The 12,297-nt window shown below is 41.3% G+C and overlaps 1 long non-coding RNA gene across 2 annotated transcripts; it reads right to left on the bottom strand.

The window, feature by feature from the left end:
- Positions 1–2,666: 2,666 nt before the first annotated feature.
- LOC146193322 (uncharacterized) lies at positions 2,667–10,155 on the bottom strand. 2 transcript variants are annotated; one of them, XR_014706823.1, is made up of 4 exons: positions 9,852–10,155; positions 7,846–7,995; positions 7,402–7,592; positions 2,667–3,033 (listed from the first exon to the last, which is right to left on the bottom strand). It is a non-coding gene; the product is annotated as an uncharacterized LOC146193322 (long non-coding RNA). The 2 variants fall into 2 exon arrangements; XR_014706822.1 differs by lacking the exon at positions 7,402–7,592 and having other exon boundaries at positions 2,668–3,033; positions 9,852–10,112.
- Between the last annotated feature and the right edge of the window lie 2,142 nt (positions 10,156–12,297).

Raw genomic sequence — 12,297 nt, 5'->3', positions numbered from 1 at the left:
GCACGTTGTGCGCAGAATGGGGTCGGCATAATAATGTAAATGCTTCTAAACGGCGGCTGTCGTTGTCTAGAGCAGACTGCTCAAGTGCATTCATGCGTTTGTTAACGACTCCTTCGGTCTATGGCCGCATACCTTTCCGAGAGGTCAAGAAACAGCTGAAGACGGTTGCCGAGGCAGACTCAAGACGGCGGATCTTTATGAATGTCATGCAAGCATGCAGTCAGTGTAGACTAGAAGGTGGAAAGGCAAAGAGCGATGAATGTGTGGGCGGTGTGGTAGAGAGAAATTCCACACTACGGAAAACGGGTGATATAACAGCAAGTTTGCGACCAAGACTTCATCCTATGACGCAATCGTGAGCGAGGCGCTGTCCCTAGCTGTTTTGTTTAGTTCTTTTTTTTCTTGTCTCGGCGTTTTGTGTTTAGGCTGGAGAAGAGGAGCCTTCTTTCTGACAGCCAGTATCTCCGGTGTTATTCAAGGAAGCTCAAACGTTCTTTCTATGATTGATTTGTGAGGGAATACCTATTTATCCCCCTCTTTGCATAATCTCATTGGAGGTGAATAAAGGGCTTTAAAGAATAATCTCATTCTTGAAATCTTGCAAACTAAATTTGCAGCTAGCAACGTCTTTAAGAGGATGTTACTGCCATCTAGCGTTTCCTTTCGTAGTTAAAGAAAACTTCGTCCTGGTCCGGGCTCGTATTGAATGCGCTTGGGTGGACGTCAATGAGTAATTACTCCCTTGTTACGAATCTTCTCAAGGTTGGGGGATTAACCTAAATATTAGACCAACATCATTCCCACTTTGAGTTATTGACTATGTCGCTCTCGTCATACCAGCTTCATGCTTGATTTGGTTTAAGGGCAGAGCTGTCGCTGTCATGACAAATGCCATTGGACATGCTTTTTTCTTTATTTTCTCTCTTAATTTCAAAAGCAACCACGAGTTAGGCGCATACGCTCATTTTGAACTGCAGTCTCCGCTTAAGGTAACACCAGTATACTTCCTGACAGCCTATATGTACTTTGCTAAGGTTTAGGTATTATCAGCAGTCCCAGCAGTGTGTGTTTTATCGCCCTACGGTTTAGCGGTACCTTTTCCGGGTACCGACAAACCTTTAAATTCCCTTTCAATAGTCTAGTTCAATCATTAGTCGTTTATTTTTTTAGCTTCGCAAGTAAACCAGCTCAAACTAAAAGCATTTACTGGTTAAAGCTCTGTGTGTAAAAGAGTAGAATAAAAATGTAATATCCAATTTATTAGGTTATTGTCTTTCACTTTAGCTTCTCGTGTAGACATTATTCTGTTCAGATATCCCTTCAATTCATATTCCATTTTATATTCAAGGCTCTTCTAGTGTTTTTAGCAATATAATTATTAAATGTTGAAAACGGCATTATTATTTCTGTCGTAATCGCCTGAAGAAATTTTATTGTATATGCCACTACACCTTGGCCAACCCCCAATGTGGTCATCTACCATGGTTCAAAGGCTAAGAAGAAGCAGACCTACAAGAAATAAGGTCACATGGTAGCCATGGGAGTCCTTTTCAATGGCTTTGATTGAAAATGAAGATAGTTACGTGCGTGCTTCTACAGTTGCGTTGACTGGCAGTGTAAACCTTTGTTGTTCGTCGTTAAATCGCGATTTCCTCAGGATTTCCTGCTAGGCAAACGATTAGAAGTTGGTCTTATGATGTCTGTTGCAAATCGAGCAAGTCAGAAGTTAGCGCTAAGGACGGACGGATGGTCGGACAGATTGATGGATGGATGGATGGATGGACGGACGGACGGATGGATGGATGGACGGAAGGATGGATGGATGGATGGATGGATGGATGGATGGATGGATGGATGGATGGATGGATGGATGGATGGATGGAAGGAAGGACGGACGGACGGACGGACGGACGGGTGCTTGGATGGATGGATGGATTGATGAGTGGATCGATGGATGGATGGATGGATGGATGCAAGGAGCGATGGATGGACGGATGGATGGATTAATGCGCGGATGGAGGATTGGGTGGATTGGTGCATGGACGGACGAATGTACGGAGGGATGGAAGAACCCAAGCAGCACACCAGCATTGGTCCAACAATGGTTCATCACTGGAAAAGAATGGCATCAATATTGGACTGATATTGGCAATTGGGCATTTTACTACATTCTCCATTCTTGGCCCATCTTTCGTTCCAAGATTGGTCCAGTGTTCAACCAAGCTGGAGCCACCAATGTAGGCACAATATTAGACTTTCCATTCATGCACCATGATTCTTGCCAATACTGTCCAGCATTATACCATCATTGTATTACCAATATTTGTTTAATACCAGCTATTCCATTGATGGCCCATTGTCAATGCCAATATCATACCAAAGGTTAGCCATTGCAGGTGCACTGGCTACGCCATTCATGCCGCATATTGTCGATACCAATATTAATCCAATGGTTTATGGGTACACCGGCTACTCCATTCATGTGCCATTGATGATGTCAAGATTACACATTTTGTGGCACTGCCTGTGCAGGCCATAAAATGCAGCCTTTTTCATTCTAGCCATATTCGTGACAGCACATCGAACTTGCTGGGACAATAATGGCCTTTCAAATAGGAGTGGCCATATAAATTCAAATTGTTGCTCATGAGCAACCAGTAGATATTCACAAAACAAAGGCATGGTTCACAAAAAGATAATATTTATTGCAATTGTTACTATAGACGGCAGTTGTTACTAGCCAGCTCTGAGGGCACACACAGCAGCAGTTAGCGGGGCAGTGGCAGGGTTGGTCAGGGCAGGGCGGGCTCTCGGGAAGTGGAAGGGGCCAGGGAGCTGGAGGGCACACTCATAGGCGTAGTGAGGGGGCTGACCCTGCAATTGCATTCACAGGTGGCATGCCTGGTTCGCCAGGGGAGGTTTCAGCATAACGCCTTTTTCTTCCACCCCCCCTGTCACAGGAACCAGGCAGCCACCTGCGAATAAATACGTGTGCCTCCAAATCGTCCACCCCAACTTTTTCGCAAATGGCACCTGCACAATAACAATGAGGAAACAAAATTTACAACACTATTACGAGGCATATAAAATCGCGCGCATTATTTTAGGAAGATGTAGAAAATTCCAGGATTCATGTACCGAAATTTATGGTCAATGAGAAACACTATACTGATGAGTTCCAGACTAGTTTCAGCCGCCTTGGGTTTATTAGGATGAAAGACGCATATACATTGCATAGCATGTGCCCTGTTGCATTTTGATCGCCTCCACAGCAATACGGCTGAGACAGCCAGTGTTTCATCCCACACTAGGAATTAGTGCTTGATTATCGGCTGTCTCCGCATATGACTGGCGCGCTAGTTTTTTGCCGCTCCTACGCTTTCTGCGATGTGCAAACAGTTTATACTAATAATCGTTACCAAGAGAATGTTCGGCGACCATTTTCATTTTTTTTAAATGGCTAGATATAATATACACAAGCGATCTAAGCCCACGACTGCTGCACTGGCCGCTGGTTAGCTGCTATACGCTTTTGACTGGTTTTGTGGGTAGTTCACTTAAACGGGAGCTCACTTAAACGGGTAGCTCACAGGTGCATCATTTTTACACATATACTGCTTGTCCAAGCAAATTTGATCCAAGGGATAAAAAAAAACATTTCGGAGACAGGCAAAGGAAACCAGATATATATTGCTGGAAGCTACCTTGAGCGCCACAGAAAAGGTTTTGTTTGGAATCCTTATTGACATTATTTACCTAAATTACTGATTAATGACTTACACGATAAATGGTGTTGCTACTTTGAAGAGTACCGGCACAATCCACGTTTGATTATTTGTGATAAAGAACCCTCACGTCTGCATTTTGAACGCCAGATACAATAGGAAACCACGAAAATACAGAAATCTGATTCCCGGACAATACAATTGAGGACTTGGCTTGGCTCGACAGCCCTGTGTAGCGTTAGACCTACAAGTTGCCTATGGTTTCTTCGTCCGCGCCAGCACATCGTCCAACAAGACTGTATTTGTATTTTACAGCTGAAAAATACTGTTAAACTCATTTATATCCTTACCGCTTTGTAGTCACTATCCGCATTGCAAAGTTCGGCGCGCTCATTGTAACTCGAGCCTTCATGTGCGCCAAAGGGCCGACGCGAAGCAACCATCGCCAGCATATCACCCTTACTCATGCATGGGGCTAGCAATCTTAGCGGCAGGTTGTTTCGTCCGCTCAAAATCATGTTGTGAGCAGCACAGTTGAGGTGCGCGAATGGGCTGGTAATGGTTTCGGTATCTACATAACCCGGAATTTATCTACAGCTGGAAAAAAAGGTACACATGAGGTTTCTAACCGCAAATATTGAAACAGGGGTTTCCGAACGTGCTCACCGACTCTGTAAGTCCTATTTATTGTCTAAAGTGAATATTTAGTACTTGAAGCGAATAACCTCACTTCCCCACGTACAAAATAAAAATTTTCTGCGCTGTCCTAAGTGGCTGCCAGCAATGCACCACCGGTTTCCATCGTCTGTTTTTAATGGTTTATTTATAACCCTTGGCTCAAGCTATGGGGCGCAGCAGGTGTAATGTAGCTTGAATAAAACCTGCAAGAGATCATATATATGGGTAGATTTGTAAGGTTTACAGATTTCACTTACAAATTCTACAGGAATCGCGTCACTGCGGCCTTTCTTTAAAATTGACACGTAATAGCGCTATATTCGTGGCTAAAATAAAGTAATCAACGCATTAATTCAGCTTAGCAAATGCAGCTGTAACAGAAAGTGAGGGCTGTCTACACCTAAGGTGTGCCTAGCTTTCTAATTTTCTTAGATGGCACAACCGTTCGAAATATGGAATATTAAAAAAAGCCCTTGACATTGGCTTTCTCACAGCGTATTATGGGTGCCTTAGATAAGAAACATAATCGAGGTCCCATGGCCATCTTTCGTTTCCAATGAAATTCTTATATGTGGTGGGCAAGTATCCAGGCACAAAAGAATTAACCTTAGTTTTTCAAGATACGCGTAGTTTCCTCGAAAAAAAAAATTGTATGGTATATCTCTAGAGGTAGAAAACGCTGTTTTTGCCATTTCAAAATGTTGCAAGTTTGGATGCCATGATTTTGTCATCTGCTCTTTTTTACTCACTAAATATATGCAGGTTTTATATTTACAAACACTATTAGAAACCTATTTTTTTTTTTGCAGTTGTGTTATTAAAAAATCGCAAACTTTTCTTCAGGAGCGATACGCTGCAAATATATTATTTTTTAACCTTATGTACTGGCATATGATGCATTAGGTTGGTTGCATTAAATATGTTTTCACTTCCTGACGCATGTTCTTAATTCCAGGCAGTATCTGGAGCTCCAGACCACTAGGTGTGTTCTCCACAACGCATCAAAATTGCTCAGAATTCGAAAACAGCGAAAAGGCCAAATTTGCTGCAATTAAAAAAAGATCATCTTCGATTTTCATTCAAATCCCTCTCAAAAATCTTCAGTACCTCAAAAATATCACGGACTAAAAAGTGTTGCGTTATACTGTTTAAAAATATAACATTAAATATTAAACCGAGTGCTTGTGCTGATAATGGCCAAACTCAGCCTGCATTCTTGCAAGATCCAATAATATCTTGGCACAGAAACTATTTTTATACATTATCTAGGTTCCATTCTTTATTTCTGAAAAAATTTGAAGCTCTAGATTTGTGTGTGTATCTGCATATTATTTTGAAATTGGACAAAAGTAAGAAAATGGTAAAATAAGGAAAACTGATTAGAATTGAAGAAACGGCCGCAACATCAATTTTTATCAAAATCTCTGGAAACAATGCAAAGTACTTTGTTAATTTGAGTCAGTAAATATATTGAATTCTGCAAAATGTAATATTAGAAAAATAAAAATGCTTGTTTTTGTTCTATAGATGTCCTTATATGGCTCCCCCTTATGGAATAGGCATCAAAACTTCAATTTAGTATTTGCTTAATTTAGTTACATTTTACCTTAAGTAAAATTTAAAACATTGTCAGCGCTTAACACCGTTTTTCTGCTTCTAGGACAAATACTTAATATAGCTTAAAATGGTATTAATTCACTATTTCTGTCAATTTCATGGCAGAACGCAAGTGAAGGCTGAACTTTTTCTCTGTCCTGCATTCTTTTTTATTGCTAGGTGCAATAGTATTCAATCTAGGTTATTAATATATTATTCCATTTGTCAGCTTTGACCACCACTAACAATACTATATTTTTGAAGATGATTTTTCAATGTGTAATTTTTATAATTACAATCTTAAGCAAATCGCTTTCCAGCATAATACTTTTGGTGGCGTTACAGAGAACACACATAGCAGCTTAGAGCTCCAAATTCTGCCTTAAATTAACAATATGACCTGCGTAATAAACACAGAATATTTTAGTGCAAACAACGCAATGCGTCACGCCAGTATGTAAGGTTGAACATTAACATTTTTGTAGCGCGTTGTTCTTGAAGCAAAGTTTGCGATTTTTTACTAAATCAACTGCATCAATGAAACACACTTTTAATACTTCTTATACAAGTAAACGTTACCCAAATGCGGTGAGTAAAAAACAGTGGATGACAAAATTTTACGCAACCAGCCGGCCTCCAAACGTGCAACTTTTAGTGATAGGCGTTTTTTTTTTTTTCGAGAATACTACGCCGCATCTGGCAAACCTAAGGGTCATTCCTTTGTGTCGAGACATTAGCCCACGACATATGAAAATTTAATTTAAAAAATGGTCATGGCACCACGATTACTGTTCCTGTCCGAAGACATCCATATTTGTTTTCATTTCGTCTCTTCAACAGGCTGGTTTAGCCAATGCGGTGAATAAAAATATCATCGCATATATTGAAGATTTTCGCGCTATATGTTATACCTAAAGCTACCTATATTGTCACAACTGTCATACATTATTTGTAGCTGAAACATCACAAAAGGGATTCGATTGCAAATTGTTCGCTAGTTAAATAGACGTACGAGATGACACACGTATACTTTGTAGAATACAATTTAGGAAAGAGCAGATACAAACTACAGACGAATAATGCTATGATATGGAGCATATGTATTACTCCGGTTAACAGTAAAAAAATCAACTTTTAACATATTAATATATTCGACTAACTATTGCATGCTCACATAGGGACACAATTAATGAGCTCATCCACGCATCTAATGTCTATGGGCATTAGACGTGTGGATGACTTCGTTTTATTCCAATTCGTGCGTCACTCAAAATAATTGAACAAGAAAAAAGTTAGTCTAGACAATTTTCAGTGAGTATACCACAAATTATACTAAGGTGCTTCATATATGTCACATCACCTAGCAAGTGAAATGGGATAACAGAAGTAATAAGACTCTAACCCTGATCAGCATTTCGCTTTTGCGCCATCTTTGTAAGTTTTTAGGCAGGCTTTTCCACTGATTATCCTCTTCTTTATACCCCTGCCACCCACAGGACACAAATCTTCTGGGGGTACCGAACTGTTGGTTTTCGCACCAGTGATACAACTTAATCGATCCATTTATACGTAGAAAACACTCTCGATGCGCACCTAAAAAAAAATGAAAGCATGTATGTGTAGGCGAAATCATTCACCGGCGATTTAATAATATGATTTGAACAATAAAATCAAAGGATCACACTCGAAGTAACAAAAAGTGGTGGAGAGATAGGAATTGAAGCAATGAAAGGCGGTTGCTTTCTGCAAAAAGCCAATAGCAAGAGGTCCACCGTCTATAAGAATAGGCAATAAAAATAAGGCATATTTAAAGGTGCATGCAACAGTTACAGTGATGCAGTGCTACCTTTTTTTAGGCAGGCTTTTCCGCTGATTTTCTTCTTCTTTATTGCCCTACCAACCACAGGACACATATCTTCTGGGGGTTGTCGGTTTTCGCACCAGTGATACAACTCAATCGATCCACTTCTACATAGAAAACGCTTCCGATGCGCATCTAAAAAAATGAAAGCATGTATGTGCAGGCTAAATCATTCACACATGATAAAACAATATGATTTGAACAATGAAATCAAATGATCACACCCAGAGCAACAAGAAAGTGGTGGAGAGATAGAAATTGAAGCAATGAAAGACGGTTGCTTACTGAACAAAGCCTATAGTAAGAGGTCCTGCGTCTATAAGAATAGGCAATAAATTAAGGCACGTTTATAGGTGCATGCAGCAGTTAAAGTGATGCAGTGTTACCTTTCTGTTTCACTGCAGTGATTGGTATAAATATTACAGCAATTGCTAGGCATCTCAGGTAACCCCATTGAAAACTTCATCCAAAGTACCGAGGAGCAGTGGCGTGTTATTTGCAGCTGTTAACGGAAAGACATGGGCATTTCCTCCTTTTTGTATACTTGAATAAAAGCGACTGAACAGCGAGTGCTGTAAGAGGTGCAGAGTCCCTAGGAATGGGGAACAAAATTAAGTTTTAGTAAACAGAGGTACAAAAAGAAGCAAATATGCCTGCAATAATAGCATGATGGCCTACCTTTTGATCAACAGCTGTAAACAACCTGTCACTGCCAGTCGGTTCTTTAGATAGGCTTATCAATGCCAGAGCTTAAAGCTAAGAGCAATATGAGTAATGTTTATTGCGGTCACGGCCGTAAAAAATTCTAGCGGAACACTCCATTACTGTAACTATTCAACCGTCCATTTATACATATCGTTCGTTAAAGAACCACGCACATCATATTAAGTTGCTCTTTTCTACTCCCAAATGATTTCCTATAGAATTAGAATACGTGGATCGCTGCTTCGGTTTCAACATTCTTGCACGATGGCTATGGCGTGCACTTCATGCATACGGTACGGCACGTGAGGTACAAAGAGCTGTAATTGCCGAACAGGCGGACCTGACGTCCTGTCCCATTTCACCTGAAAGTGCGCGCCGTCATCGAGCGCTTCGCGAGCAATATTTCGGACGATATGGTTGCCTCATACCGGCCGTCAATGTTTTGTACATTGTGTCCCGCGTGCACGTTGTTTACTTTGCAGTGACAGGGACGCAGTGCACACACGGCTGATGTGCCTTTTTGCTTGTATTGTTATTTTCCCCCGCCCTCGAAGCGCGTCTGCGAAATCGCTCTCATATTGTCGCCGCTTTCTGATAACGCCCTCACCTGAAGGCACGTGCTCAGAAGGGGGGCGTCGATTAAGAAAATTTTGAAAAGGGGCTCACTTGCGCTGTTCACGGCTTTCAATTCCTCAATATGATATTAACCATTATAAAAGTGGAGGTTCATTATGACTTAATTATAGCCTAGTCATCAAGCGGCATCACGCACATGTCTGCCCCACTGTAAAATTCGCTTGCACAGACGGCACGAACAGTTTTCAAAACTTCGTCTGTACATCTGAAAACAAAAAACTGCCCTTAACTCTTAACAAAATCCAAAAACTGTGTGAACATGGCTTCCTGCGCGCAGAAGAGAGGCTGTCCAAAATATATGTACAAAGCCGGGCGCATAGTATCTGGTTACTAATTGATTGCGGCGCGCTGCACAGTCAAAAAACTGCGCAAATGGCTGCCTGCAGTGTTCTGTCACGTGTTAGTGGCATACACACCTGTTACGCACGGCTCCTCTATTTTCGGCGCAAATGCTATTCATATCGCAGCCAGCAAATAAGTCCACGCACTTATTGCTTGCATGTAACCCGGACGAAAATTCGCTTAGTTCTTGAAGTCATGCTTCGCGCAGTTGTTTCGAGGAGAATAAGGAAAGAGAACATTTGGGACTGGTAGGAGATTATATAGAACCAATTATGAAGCAACGACATGCTGCAAAGATATATACTCACGGTCTAAGATGACGGCGCTCACTGAGTCTGATAATGCCGATGGTATCCCGCCGTTGCTGTAATCCGTACTCCGGCGACATTTCACAGCTCAGCTATTCACTGATATGTAGCAAGCACCAACCGGAGCACATGGACATGTATAGGCGCAAGAGAAAATTATGCACAGCACAATGAAAAAGAAAATTAATGAGGGAAGAAATTAAAGAAAGGTTTAAGAAGCTGTCACAAGTCTTGTAGCGTCTCCAACAAGCTCTGAAATGAACGCTTCGGGAGGAGGCCGCACAGCAGCGCAGCTGGGGATGCTGTCTGTTGTGTCTGGCACGTAGACGCGTAGGCGAGGGGGAACAACGACCCGCTCAACCAGCGCGTGATTCCCGCCGCGGTGTTGTGTTCGCAAGGGCTGCGCGTGGGAACGAAGGACCAACGACCCTCTCAACATTCCATTCGTCCTTTACCCAGCCCTCTTCTGCTTGCACCGGCCAGCCGTGACTTCGGACCGTGCCGATGAGCGGCCGCCAGCGCGCACAGCTCGAGTCGAGTTCTAATAAATAGTTTTGTTTTGTGTGTTCGCAAACGCATTGTTTCTTCAAGCCAACCACGGACAAACATTTTCTAAAAAAATAGAAAGCCTCCCCATCTACCATCCACATTCTTGCGTAAATCCATACAGCTGGTGCATCGACAAATGCGCGCGTCCCCTCCCTTTCGCCACCTATGATCGAACAAAGGATGGTCGTTCGACCTTTTATATTTACTTCAAAATATTATATACTGTTGCGTGATGACTGATTAATAATTTCAAAGAGGTGGAGTTCCGAGCTTCTCTTCTATTCTGGCCAACTTTGGTTATAGATTATACAAATTATGCTCAAGTTAGCTAGCCGAAAATTATCCGACTAAATATATACATGTTTTTATTTGTATTCAGTTAATGTTCGCTTTTCGGGTATGAGTAGATGTTTTTATAAAAATTCTAAACATCGGCCCAGGAAACGAAAATTTTCCTAATTTGCAGGCCTTTATTTCAGAAAAGGTTCATGGTAGAGCAGCAATAATTCCACAATATGTTCTCAGCATAATTATCCGCAAGCAGCTAAAGCTCATATTTTTTTGACATTTGGATACAGAGATACGATCGCGCTAATTTACAGAAAACAGCGAACATTGAAAATTTTTAGGAAAACAAAAACAATTTTCACATTGTTTAAACTTTTTCCACCTATTCTACACTATCTCAGCTTTCAAAACCATTAAAACACCTTGCATAATTTTGTTGCGCAAGTAATTATGGCCACATCGATAAAGCCTTTGTCCAATTATAGCGCACCGCGCTGTTCTGAACATTCTACGGAATTTGTGAATTGTTCAAGGTTTTTAAATTTTGGCATATAATTTTGTAACAGGGAGAAATATATCTACAAAAGAGGATTAAAGATATATACATTGAGGAACAGCCAAGAAGCCAGGCTACGAGGGCCGCCCATTCGACGCACTTCTTTTTCTTAATCTTCCACAAACGAGCGCGCCACTTCGTCCTCATCATTCTCCAGCTGTAACAATATTTCTTCGCTCATGTTTTGTCTCGACTTCGCTAATCGACGGTGACAGACACAGCAATGAATGATTCAGAATCAATTTTGTGCGCGTCGAGGTCCTGAAGCGCTGTGGCATCAGGCAATACACAGACGTTTTTCGCAATCACCTTCACCTTAACGCGGATTGCACAAAAAGACGATAACGTTCAATGAGCAAGCAACGTATTCCAAATCATTTTAGAAGAATGAAAGAATTGGAAAGGGCATGGAAAACTGCCTGATTAAAACAGTGTTTGTAGGCTGCATTCGTTTTTTCGAATGACTCGACAGCGCACATTATTTTCATTCCTGTACAGTTTTTTTTTATTCCTTTGCCACCGCCTAGCGCGGTTGGAATGGTCAAACTCTAAACTAATAGGTGGAAAAAACTATTTTTTTTGTTTATTGGCGATATATATGTTGTGCGCCATATAAATGTACCGGGGCCTTCATGCTCGCAGTCTGCACGAAAAACTGTCATTTTTTTTACCACCGTGTGAATGCCCAAAACTAAAATGGTAACCTCGCGAGTCTTCCGGCTTTTCATTTTCCAGTGATAGCGCGTCTAGAAAGTACACACATCGTATTCGGTCCTTTCTCCAGGTAAACAGACGATGCTGCGCGTAGTTCCTTATGGATAATACAAAAGCACTAGAACAAAAACATCGCTAAAAAATGGTCCTTTGTTCCTTCAACTTGAGGCAACGTTTTCCTTCTCGGCAATGAAAAAGCTACCTTCTAATCACTAATTTAATGTCACATGAACATGCTATGGCGACACGATTTCGTTTTTATGCGCGTTCTCACTGACAACTGGATTTGTACTATAGGTTACGTATAGATGCAGGGATGTAATCGGCGTCCAAGACAGG

The sequence above is a fragment of the Amblyomma maculatum genome, chromosome 4 (genome assembly GCF_055883805.1).
Source record: "Amblyomma maculatum isolate TAMU_Amacu chromosome 4, ASM5588380v1, whole genome shotgun sequence".
In the NCBI taxonomy this organism is placed as follows: domain Eukaryota; kingdom Metazoa; phylum Arthropoda; class Arachnida; order Ixodida; family Ixodidae; genus Amblyomma; species Amblyomma maculatum.
This window is presented reverse-complemented; position numbering and strand designations above follow the sequence as displayed.